The sequence below is a fragment of the Mustela putorius genome, unplaced genomic scaffold (assembly GCF_011764305.1).
Source record: "Mustela putorius furo isolate JIRA1106 unplaced genomic scaffold, ASM1176430v1.1 tig00003834_pilon_pilon_pilon, whole genome shotgun sequence".
Classification (NCBI taxonomy): domain Eukaryota; kingdom Metazoa; phylum Chordata; class Mammalia; order Carnivora; family Mustelidae; genus Mustela; species Mustela putorius.
In genome coordinates, this window is record NW_025421987.1 from 116287442 (window position 1) to 116300696 (window position 13255).

Below are 13255 nucleotides of genomic sequence, written 5' to 3' on the forward strand. Positions count from 1 at the left end.
GGAAGAAAAGAGAGAGCTATATCATGTGTACATATAAACATGTAAAGTAAGAAAAAGGTAGAGAATAGAAAACTCTTCTATACCTGAAACAAGTGCAGAAATGTTTCAGTGAATAATTAAACACATCTCAAATAAAAATACAACACCCTTTATTGAGAAGACCTTCCACATGGAGACATAGTATGAACAATAGAGAGAACTCTTTGAGATATGGGTGGGTTGCTAAAAAAAAAAAAAAAAATGCCCTGTGAGGAGTAATATCAAAAAATATATATAAAAGTATCTGATTTCATCTAATAGCCATTGTAGTTTATTAAGGACTAATAAAAAATGGCATGGACTTGTAAAAACGTTAATTTGACCAACTAATTTAGAGGGTAAGGTGTAGAAGCCAGAGAGTCCAGATAGAAGGGTAATGTACTCATATAAACAAGAGAATAAGTATGGCACATAAGAAGCTGGTAGTAGATACTCCATTCTAAACAACAAAGATAAAGTTAAATAAACTGAAAAATCAACAATCCTCTTAGATCCTTCAGAGAAATGAAGTCACAGGGCAAACTGCTATCCCCCAGATTGGAGATCTACAGGCAAACCATGTCTTAGCACAGGCACGAACTTCTTCAGGAACCAGTGCCAGGGTAGGAAAATCTGAACTATACTGATGAATTGCTAGAATCTCAGAGTGGACAAGTCTAAAGATAAAACTCCAGGGGACCCAGTTTTCAAGAGCCCTCAAACTTTGTGAATTTTACACCAGGAGTCCAAACAGGTTCTCACAGTGAATATCAGAGGGAAAAAGCCTCACCCTTCCAGCAAGGGGTTGAGAAAAAGAACCGTTCTGAAATAGGCTAGAGCACTCTGTTTTCTTCTTAACAAGGTCTTCCTTCAGCAGAAACTATTTAACCAGAGCCTAATATGCTAGAGTTTTATCAGAAACTAACTGACCTGGGGGCTGGGAAATACCCAATTTGAGCCCACTTTAGCTATCCTCTCACACTGAAAGGTGCACAGAAGGGATGAGAAGCATGTGTCAAGGTCACAGTCCAGAGGCACAAGATCAATAAAAGACTAAGATTCCGAGATAAGCACACAAACTATAGAATACTTCCCACAAACCTCCCACCACATTACTAGACATCTATTTATAGCAGTTCCACTTACTTAGTACAACATTTCCAGCTATCAAGAAAAAAATTATAATACATATTAAAAGGCAAAAACACAGTTTGAAGAGAAAGCAAACAAAAAACCAGACTTAGATATGGCAGACTGTTGAAATTATTATACCATAAACTTAAAACAATAGCAATTAAGATGCTAACAGCTCTAACGGATAAAGTAGACACAGGCAAAATGAAAAAAAAAAAAAAAGATGGATAATGTAATAAACAGAGAGATGGAAGTTCTAAGAAAGAACCAAACATAAATCCCAGGGATCAGGAACATTGTAACAGAAATGAAAAATGTCCTGATGTGCTTATTTGTAGACTATAAATAGCTGAAGAAAGAATCTCTGAACTTGAGGATATCTCAAAAGAAGATGCCAAAACTAAAAAGCATAAAGAAAAAAATACTGAAAAAGAAAAAAACTAGAACACAATATCCAATATCTATGAAATAACTATAAAAGTTGTAATATATGTATGATGAGAATTTCACAAGAAGAAAAAAGCATAGAAAAAATATCTGAAAAGAAAGAAAATTTTCACAAATTATTGTCAGACAACAAACCACAGATACAGAGGCCAGAGAACACAGAGCAGGATAAATGTAAAGAAAAAGAAAAAACCCTATACCTATGCATATAATTTTCATACTAAATGAAAACAAAGAATCTAGAAAGAGGCAGAGGGGAGAGGGTAGGGAAACAAATACCTTATCTATAGAAGAACAAAGATATGAATTACACCCAACTTCACCTCAGATCATGGAAGCAAGAAGGGAGTATAGTACAATATTCAAAGTGTTGAGGGGAAAAGCCACCAATCTACAATTCTGTACACTGAAAAATTAACCTTCAAAAGTGAAAGAGAAATAGATTTTCTCAAACAAAAATTGAGGAAATCTATTACCACTGTATCTACCTTGCAAGAAATGTTTAAAATAATTTCTTTAGAGAGAAGTAAAATAAGGGTCAGAACCTGATATCTATATAAAGAAAGGAAAGAATCAGAGAGGGAATAAGAGAAGATAAAAGAAAAACTTCTTTTTTATTCCTAATTGATCTAGTAAGAGTTTGTTCAAAATAATAACAATGTATTTACATATATATATATATATATATATATGTTTATATGTATATGTGAAGTGAGTGGCAGCAATGATACAAAAAATGAGAGGACATAATTAGGAGCATTTTGTTAATATAAAATACTCATACTACCTGTAAAGTGATACAGTTTATTGGAAAGTAGACTTGGATTAGTTGTAAATGTATGTTGAAAACTCTAGTGGAGTCACTATAAAAGGTAAAATAAACAAAAAACTGATAGAGTAGAAAAAATGAATTATATGAAGTGTTCGATAAAACCACAAAAACCAGGAGCACCTAGGTGGCTCAATTAGTTAAGCGTCCAAGTCTTGGTTTCAGTTTAGGTCAGGATCTCAGGGTCATGAGATAGAGCCCCATGTCAGGTTCTGTGCTGGGTATGGAGTCTGCTTGGGAATCTCTCTCTCTCTTTTCCTCTGTCCCTCCCCACTCATGCTCTCTTTCTAAAAATAATAATAATTAAACATTAAAAAAAAAACAACACAAACCAAACCAAAACAAAGATTAGAAAACAAAAATAGGAAAGAGAACAATGGCAACAAAACAGTAACAAATACAGTAGCTATTAATCTAACTATATAAATAATTACTGTGAACATTAATAGTATGATGCACCAACTAAAAGACAGAAATTGTCAGAGTGGACTAAAAACTAAAACTAAAAGTATATAAAACTAAAAACTAAAAACTAAAACTAAAAGTATATAATGACTAGAAATAAAACACATTATATATAAAGACATATAAGATTAAATATAAATGGATAGAGAAAAATATACCATGCTAAGAATAATCAAAAGAAAATAGGATAAGATATATTATTTCAGACACAGCAATTTCAGACCAAGGAAGGTTAATCAGGAACAAAGAGAGGCATTACATTATTACGTAATGATAAATGGGTCAATTCTACAAGAAAAAGTAATAGTCTTGGGGCGCCTGGGTGGCTCAGTGGGTTAAGCTGCTGCCTTCAGCACCCACTGAGCCACCCAGGCACCCTGTACAAGAGACACATTTTTAACCTAAAGATACACCCAGACTGAAAATGAAGGGATGAAGAACCATCTTTCATGCAAATGAGTCTCAAAAGAAAAATGGGGTAGTGATTCTCATATCAGATAAATTAGATTTTAAGCTAAAGACTGTACTCAGAGATATAGAAGGACACTACATCATCCTTAAAGGGTCTATCCACCAAGTAGATCTAACAATTGTAAATATTTATGCCCCAACATGGGAGCAGCCAACTACATAAGCCAACTGTTAAAGAGTCATGCTGATAAGAATACATTAATTGTAAGGTATCTGAACACACCACTCACAGCAATAGACAGATCATCTAAACAGAAATTCAACAAACAAGAGCTTTGTATGACACCTTGGACCAGTTGGACCTCCCAGATATATACAGAACATTCCACCTTAAAAAAACAGAATACTCATTCTTCTTGAGCGCACATAGAGCTTTCTCCAGAATAGACCACATACTGCGTCACAAATCAGAGCTTAACTCAGACCAAAAGACTGAGATTATTCCCTGCATATTCTCAAACCACAGTGATTTGAAACTGGAGCTCAACCACAAGAAAAAGTTTTGAAGGAATTCAAACACTGGAAGGTAAATCAAAGAAGATTTAAACAATTCATGGAAACCAATGAGAATGAAGACATATTGGTCTAAAACCTATGGGAGTTGGAACACTGAAAATAAATCAAATCAAATAAAATGGAAAAAAATATAAAACCTTGGGATATGGTAAAGGCGGTTCTAAGGGGGAAATACATAGCATCCAAACCTCATTAAAAAAAACTGAAAAATCCCAAATACACCAACTCTTTTTACACCTTAAAGAATTGGAAAATCAACAACAAATTAAGCCAACCCTATGCAGAAGAAAGGATATAAATAAGATTAGAACAGAGATCAATGAGTTAGAAACTGGAGATAGAATAAAACACATCAACAAAACTAGAAGCTGGTTCTTTGAAAGAATCAATAAGATTAAGGTAAATTAGAGGGGGAGATCAACCATGAGAGACGGTGGATTCTGAGAAACAAATTGAATGTTTTGAAAAGGAGAGTGGTGAGGGAATGGGTGAGCCTGGTGGTGGGTAGTAAGAAGAGTACATACTGCATGGAGCACTGGATGGGGTGCATAAAAAATGAATGTTGGAAAATTAAAAAAAATAAAATTAGGATGTTAAAAAATAAATAAAATAAAATAACTATTTCTTTAAAAAAATACCATTTATATTACCATCCCTGCCCCAACAAAAATACTTATGTATAAATGTAACAAAATATATACAAGTTCTACATGAGGAAAACCAAAAAACTCTAAAAAAACTAAATAAAGGGAAGAGATATTCAACGCTCATGGGAGGAAAACTCAATATTGTTGAGATATCAGTTCTTTACAACTTTCTATATATTCAATGCTATCCCAATCAAAATCCCAGCAAGCTATTTTGTGAATGTCAACAAACAGATTCTAAAGTTTATGACAGGCAAGGTACTCAGGATAGTTAACACAATATTGAAGAAAAAGAACAAAGTTGGAGAACTCACAGTACCAGACTTTGGGATGTACTATAAAGCTATAGTAATCAAGACACTGTGATATTGGTGAAATAATAAATGAATAGAACAATGGAAAATAATAGAGAGCCCAGATATTGATCCATACAAACACACTTAACTGATCTTTGACAAAGGAAAAAGGCAATACAACTGACCAAATACAGTCTTTTCAACAAATGATTCTGGAATAACTGGACACTGCAAAAAAATAAATTTAGTCATAGACTGAGTACAAAAGCCCCCAAAACAGGAGCACTGATATCTGTGTACAGGAAAAGATGGACATTCAAGCTATAGAGAGAAAGCAATTTGCCCCTTCTGCACTTTTTTTTTCCTATTTGGGTCCTCAATGGACTAGATGATGCCCAGCCATATCAGGGAGGACCATCTGGTATACTTAGTGCACCAATTCAAATGCTAATCTGTTCCATAAACATCCTCACAAACACACTCAGAAATGGTTTACTAATTATCTAGATATCCCTTGGCCCAGTAAAGATTACACATATTATTAAGCATCAACAATCTTCTACTTTATGGTATTTCACTATAACAGTCCAAACTAAGACAAAAGTACTTCTCATTTTCAATTATTTTGTGAGTTCAATCCTCAAATTTCTTTCTTTAAATCTATGTGTATCCTATTGGTTCTATTTCTCTGGAGAATCCTGACTAATATAACTATGAAACCTTTCCCCCATATGCCTTGCTCCATAACTCATATTAATATTCACATGCCTATATCGTACTTTTTTAAAACCCATCTGCTAACTCCTATTGTTTGTTTCTTTTGAAGAAAGACATCTGGCTCTTACTAATGATTTTGCAATCAATCACTGATTTATGGATATTAAAAAACATTCATAAAAATCCAACCTAGGGACATTAAAAAGATTTGAATAAGTGGAAAGTTCATTTCTTAATTACATGTATTATTAATGAAGAAAAAGAACAAAGTTGGAGGACTCATAGTACCAGACTTTGGGATATACTATAAAACTATAGTAATCAAGACAGTGTGGTATTGGTGAAATAATAAGTGAATAGAACAATGGAAAATAATAGAGATTATCACATATATGATACTCTCTTAAAGTTCAGATTAAAGAATACATTGCCAAATCCAATATTGCAGAGTTTTATCACTGTATTCTGCCAAGATTTTATGGCATTAACTATTATATTTAGGTCTTTGATTAATTTTAAATTAATTTTTATATATGGTGTGAGGTACAGGCCCAATTTTCTTCTTTTGGACACAGCTATACAATTGTTTTAGCAACATATGTTGAAAAAACTATGTTCTTTTCACATTGAACAGCTTTTGCACCCCCTTTGAAAATCAACTGACTGTAGAATTGTGTTTATTTCTAGACTCCCAATTCAATCCCTGTATTGTCAATCAATATAATAGATTGTCAATTCAATCCTTATATGTCTATTCGAATGCCAGTACTAACAGCATGATTACTGTAGATTTGTAGTAAATTTTGAAATAAGGAACTAGGACTCTTCCAATTTTGTTATTCTTTCTTTATTTTTTTTAATAATTTTTTATTTTTTATAAACATATATTTTTATCCCCAGGGGTACAGGTCTGTGAATCACCAGGTTTACACACTTCACAGCACTCACCAAAGCACATACCCTCCCCAATGTCCATAATCCCACCCCCTTCTCCCAAACCCCCTCCCCCCAGCAACCCTCAGTTTGTTTTGTGAGATTAAGAGTCACTTATGTTTTGTCTCCCTCCCAATCCCATCTTCTTTCACTTATTCTTCTCGTATCAATATTTTTTTGGTTACTACACCTAAAGGAGCTGGAGAAAGAACAATGAAGAAATCCTAAACCCAGAAGGAGAAGAGAAATAATAAAGATCAGAGCAGAAATCAATGAAATAGAAATCAAAAACAATAGAACAAATCAATGAAACTAGGAGCTGGTTCTTTGAAAGAATCAATAAGACTAATAAACCCCTGGCCATGCTGATCAAAAAAAAAAAAAAAAAAAAGAAGGACCCGAATAAGTAAAATTATGAATGAAAGAGGAGAGACCACAACCAACACCAAAGAAACACAGACAATTATAAGAACATATTATGAGCAAATATACGCCAGCAAATTTGACAATCTGGAAGAAATGGATGCATTCATAGAGACATATAAACTACCACAACTGAACCAGGATGAAATAAAAAACCTGAGCAGACCCATACCCAGTAAGGAGATTGAAGTACTCATCAAAAATTTCCCAACATGGAAATTGGAAGGGGAGGTGAACCATGAGAGACTATGGGGGTGGGAGGTTGGGGGAACCACGTGGTGGGTATTAGAGAGGGCACAGATTGCATGGAGCACTGGGTGTGGTGCAAAAATAATGAATACTGTTATGCTGGAAATAAATAAAAGGAAAAAAAGGAAAGGAAAAAAAACATATTAAAATGTAGCAGCTGTTGTTGCCCACTTCAAAAAAAACAAAAACAAAAACAAAAACTCCCAACTCCAGCGTCTGGGTGGCTCAGTGGATTAAAGCCTCTGCCTTCGGCTCAGGGCATGATCCCAGGGTCTTGGGATGGAGCCCAGCATGGGCTCCCTGTTCAGCAGGGAGCCTGCTTCCTCCATCTCTGTCTGCTTCTCTGCCTACTTGTGCTCTCTGTCTGTCAAATAAATAAATAAAATTAAAAAATAAAAAATCTCCCAACAAAGAGCCCTGGGCCAGACAGCTTCCCAGGGGAATTCAAACATTTAAAGAATAATTAATTCTTATTCTCCTGAAATTGCTCCAAGAAATAGAAATGGAAGGAAAACTTCCAAACTCATTTTATGAGGCCAGTATTACCTTGATCCCAAAACCAAAGATCCCATCAAAAAAGAGAATTACACACCAATATCCTTGATGAACACAGATGCAAAAATTCTCACCAAAACACTAGCCAATAGGATCCAACAGTACATTAAAAGGATTACTCACCATGACTAAGTGGGATTTATTCCAGGGCTGCAAGGTTGGTTCAACATCCCCAAATCAATCAATGTGATACAATACACTAATAAAAGAAAGAACAAGAACCATATGATACTCTCAATAGATGCTGAAAAAGCATTTGACAAAGTACAGCATCCTTTCTTGATCAAGAATTTTCAAAGTATAGGGATAGAGGGAACATACCTCAATATCATCAAAGCCATCTATGAAAAATATACCGCAAATATCATTCTCAATGGAAAAAAACTGAGAACTTTTCCACTAAGGTCAGGAACATGGCATGGATGTCCATTATCACCACTGCTATTCAACATAGTACTAGAAGTCCTGGCCTCAGCAATCAGACAACAAAAAGAAGGCATTAAAAGCATCCAGATTGACAAAAAAGAAGTCAAACTCTCACTCTTTGCAGATGATATAATACTTTATGTGAAAAACCCAAAAGACGCCACTCCAAATCTGTGAGAACTTGTACAGGAATTCAGCAATGTGTCAGGATATAAATCAATACTTAGAAATCAGTTGTATTTCTATACATCAACATACAAGACAGAAGAAAGAGAAATTAAGGAGTCAATCCCATTTATAATTGCACCCAAAACCATAAGATACCTAGGAATAAACCTAACTAAAGAGACAAAGAACTATACTCAGAAAACTATAAAGTACCCATGAAAGAAATTGAGGAAGATACAAAGAAATGGAAAAATGTTCCATGCTCATGGAGTGGAAGAACAAATATTGTGAAAATGTCTATGCTACCTAAAGTAATCTACACATTTAATGCAATCCCTATCAAAACACCATCAATTTTTTTTCAAAGAAATGGAACAAATAATCCTAAAACCTATATGGAAACAGAAAAGACCCCAAAAAGCCAGAGGAATGTTGAAAAACAAACCCAAAGTTGGTGGCATCACAATTCCAGACTTCAAGCTCTATTACAAGCTGTCATCATCCAGACAGTATCATACTGACACAAAAACAGACACATAGATCAATGGAACAGAATAGAGAGCCCAGAAATAGACCTTCAACATTATGGTCAACTAATATTTGACAAAGCAGGAAAGAATGTCCAATGGAAAAAAGACAGCCTCTTCAACAAATGGTGTTGAGAAAATTGGAAAGCCACATGCAGAAAAATCAAACTGGACCATTTCCTTACACCACACACAAAAATAGATGAAAGACCTCAGTGTGAGAAAGGAATCCATCAAAATCCTTGAGGAGAACACAGGCAACAACCTCTTCGACCTCAACTGCAGCAACTTCTTCCTAGAAACATTGCCAAAGGCAAGGGGAGCAGGGGCAAAAATGAACTATTAGGACTTCATCAAGATTAAAAGCTTTTGCACAGCAAAGGAAACAGTCAAAAAAAACCAAAAGACAACTGACAGAATGGGAGAAGATATTTGCAGATGGCATATTAGATAAAGGGTTAATCCAAAATCTATAAAGAACTTATCAAACTCAATACCCAATGAATAAATAATCCATTCAAGAAATGGGCAGAGGACACAAACAGACATTTCTGCAAAGACATCATCCAAAGAGCCAACAAACACATGAAAAAGTGCTCCACATCACTCGGCATCAGGGAAATACAAATCAAAAGCACAATGAGATACCACCTCATGCCAGTCAGAACGGCTAAAATTAACAAGTCAGGAAATGACAGATGCTGGCAAGGATGCGGAGAAAGGGGAACCCTCCTACACTATTGGTGGGAATGCAAGCTGGTGCAGCTACCCTGGAAAATGGCATGGAGGTTCCTCAAAAAGTTGAATATAGAGCTACCCTATGACCCAGCAATCACACTACTGGGTATTTACCCTAAAGATACAAATGTAGTGAAATGAAGGGGCACATGCAGCCAAATGTTTATAGCAGCAGTGTTCACAATAGCCAAACGATGGAAAGAACCTACATGTCCATTGACAGATGAATGGATAAAGAAGATGTGAGATATATATATATATATATATATATATATATATACATACACACATCTACATACATGTGTGTATATATATATATATATATATACACATACATACACATACACACTGGAATACTATGCAGCCATCAAAAGAAATGAAATCTTGCCATTTGTGATGATGTAGATGGAACTAGAGGGTATTATGCTGAGCGAAATAAGTCAAAGAAAGGAAGGCAATTATCATATGATTTCCCCTATATGAGGAAGTTGAGAGGCAAAGTGGGGGGTTTTGGGGGTAGGGAAAGAAAAAATGAAACAAGATGGAATTGAGAGGGAGACAAACCATAATAGACTCTTAATATCACAAAACAAACTAAGGGTTGTGGGCAGGAGCAGGGAGAGGGTGGTTGGGTTATGGACATTGGGGAGGGTATGTGCTATGGTGAATGCTGTGAAGTGTGTAAACCTGGCGATTCACAGACCTGTACCCCTGAGGCTAATAATACATTATATGTTAATTTAAAAAGTTATTTTGGTTATTTTAGGTCTGTATTATTCAGTATTCCCTAGAGAAACAGAACCAAGAGGATGCATGTTAGTCTGTTGAGATCTGGCTAACATGATAACGGATGCTGACAAGTCCCAAGATTTGCAGGGTAAGTCAACACACTGAAGACTCAGGAGAGCCAATGGTGTGGTTCCAGTTTGAACCTGAAGTCCTGAGGACCAGGAGAGTTGATCTATTTCCAGTATGAAGACTGGCAGGCTTGACACTCAAGGATACATGTTTCAGTTTAAATCTGAAAGCTGGGAAAAAGGTGATATCCTAGTCTGAAGGCAAAGGAATTCCCTTTTATTTGGAGAAGGGCCTGATTTTTGTTCTATTCGGGCTTTTAACTGACTGGATGAAGCCCATTCACATTAGGGAGGGCAATCTGCTTTACTCATTTTAACAATCTGAATGTTAATCTCATCAAAAACAACCTCACAGAAGTTGTGAATTATTATTCTTCTGGTTAGAAGAATGTTTGACCAAGTATCCGAGCACAGCTGGCCCAGTTGACATACAAAATTAAACATCACAAGAACCCTTTTAGTTCTATAAGTTTTAAGAAAACATTATGCATTTTGGCAAAAAAGGTCAGTAAAAATTTGATAGAATTACATTTAAGGTGTAGAGCACTTCAGGGAATATTACCATTTTAGCAATACTAAATCTTCTACTCCTACATGAATAGAAATGTCTTTCCATTTATTTAGGTCTTTTTAAATTTATTACAGCAATGTTTTGTACATTTCAGTATAGAAATCTTACACTTCCTAGGTATCTTATGGTTTTGGATGCAATTGTAAATGGGATTGACTCCTTAATATCTCTTTCTTCTGTCTTGCTGTTGGTGTAGAGAAATGCAACTGATTTCTGTGCATTGATTTTATATCCTGACACTTTACTGAATTCCTGTATAAGTTCTAGCAGTTTTGGAGTGGAGTCTTTTGGGTTTTCCACATATAGTATCATATCATCTGCGAAGAGTGATAATTTGACTTCTTCTTTGCCGATTTGGATGCCTTTAATTTCCTTTTGTTGTCTGATTGCTGAGGCTAGGACCTCTAGTACGATGTTGAATAGCAGTGGTGATAATGGACATCCCTGCCGTGTTCCTGACCTTAGCGGAAAAGCTTTCAGTTTTTCTCCATTGAGAATGATATTTGCGGTGGGTTTTTCATAGATGGCTTTGATGATATTGAGGTATGTGCCCTCTATCCCTACACTTTGAAGAGTTTTGATCAGGAAGGGATGCTGTACTTTGTCAAATGCTTTTTCAGCATCTATTGAGAGTATCATATGGTTCTTGTTCTTTCTTTTATTGATGTGTTGTATCACATTGACTGATTTGCGGATGTTGAACCAACCTTGCAGCCCTGGAATAAATCCCACTTGGTCGTGGTGAATAATCTTTTTAATGTACTGTTGAATCCTATTGGCTAGTATTTTGGTGAGTATTTTCGCATCTGTGTTCATCAAGGATATTGGTCTATAGCTCTCTTTTTTGGTGGGATCCTTGTCTGGTTTTGGGATCAAGGTGATGCTGGCCTCATAAAATGAGTTTGGAAGTTTTCCTTCCATTTCTATTTTTTGGAACAGTTTCAGGAGAATAGGAATTAGTTCTTCTTTAAATGTTTGGTAGAATTCCCCTGGGAAGCCGTCTGGCCCTGGGCTTTTGTTTGTTTGGAGATTTTTAATGACTGTTTCAATCTCCTTACTGGTTATGGGTCTGTTCAGGCTTTCTATTTCTTCCTGGTTCAGTTGTGGTAGTTTATATGTTTCTAGGAATGCATCCATTTCTTCCAGATTGTCAAATTTATTGCCGTAGAGTTGCTCATAGTATGTTCTTATAATAGTTTGTATTTCTTTGGTGTTAGTTGTGATCTCTCCTCTTTCATTCATGATTTTATTTATTTGGGTCCTTTCTCTTTTCTTTTTGATAAGTCGGGCCAGGGGTTTATCAATTTTATTAATTCTTTCAAAGAACCAGCTCCTAGTTTCGTTGATTTGTTCTATTGTTTTTTTTGGTTTCTATTTCATTGATTTCTGCTCTGATCTTTATGATTTCTCTTCTCTCCTGCTGGGCTTAGGGTTTCTTTCTTGTTCTTTCTCCAGCTCCTTTAGGTGTAGGGTTAGGTTGTGTACCTGAGACCTTTCTTGTTTCTTGAGAAAGGCTTGTACCGCTATATATTTTCCTCTCAGGACTGCCTTTGTTGTGTCCCACAGATTTTGAACCGTTGTATTTTCATTATCATTTGTTTCCATGATTTTTTTCAATTCTTCTTTAATTTCCCGGTTGACCCATTCATTCTTTAGAAGGATACTGTTTAGTCTCCATGTATTTGGGTTCTTTCCAAACTTCCTTTTGTGGTTGAGTTCTAGCTTTAGAGCATTGTGGTCTGAAAATATGCAGGGAATGATCCCAATCTTTTGATACCGGTTGAGTTCTGATTTAGGACCGAGGATGTGATCTATTCTGGAGAATGTTCCATGTGCACTAGAGAAGAATGTGTATTCTGTTGCTTTGGGATGAAATATTCTGAATATATCTGTGATGTCTATCTGGTCCAGTGTGTCGTTTAAGGCCTTTATTTCCTTGCTGATCTTTTGCTTGGATGACCTGTCCATTTCAGTGAGGGGAGTGTTAAAGTCCCCTACTATTATTGTATTATTGTTGATGTGTTTCTTTGATTTTGTTATTAATTGGTTTATATAGTTGGCTGCTCCCACATTGGGGGCATAGATATTTAAAATTGTTAAATCTTCTTGTTGGACAGACCCTTTGAGTATGATATAGTGTCCTTCCTCATCTCTTATTATAGTCTTTGGCTTAAAATCTAATTGATCTGATATAAGGATTGCCACTCCTGCTTTCTTCTGATGTCCATTAGCATGGTAAATTCTTTTCCACCCCCTCACTTTAAATCT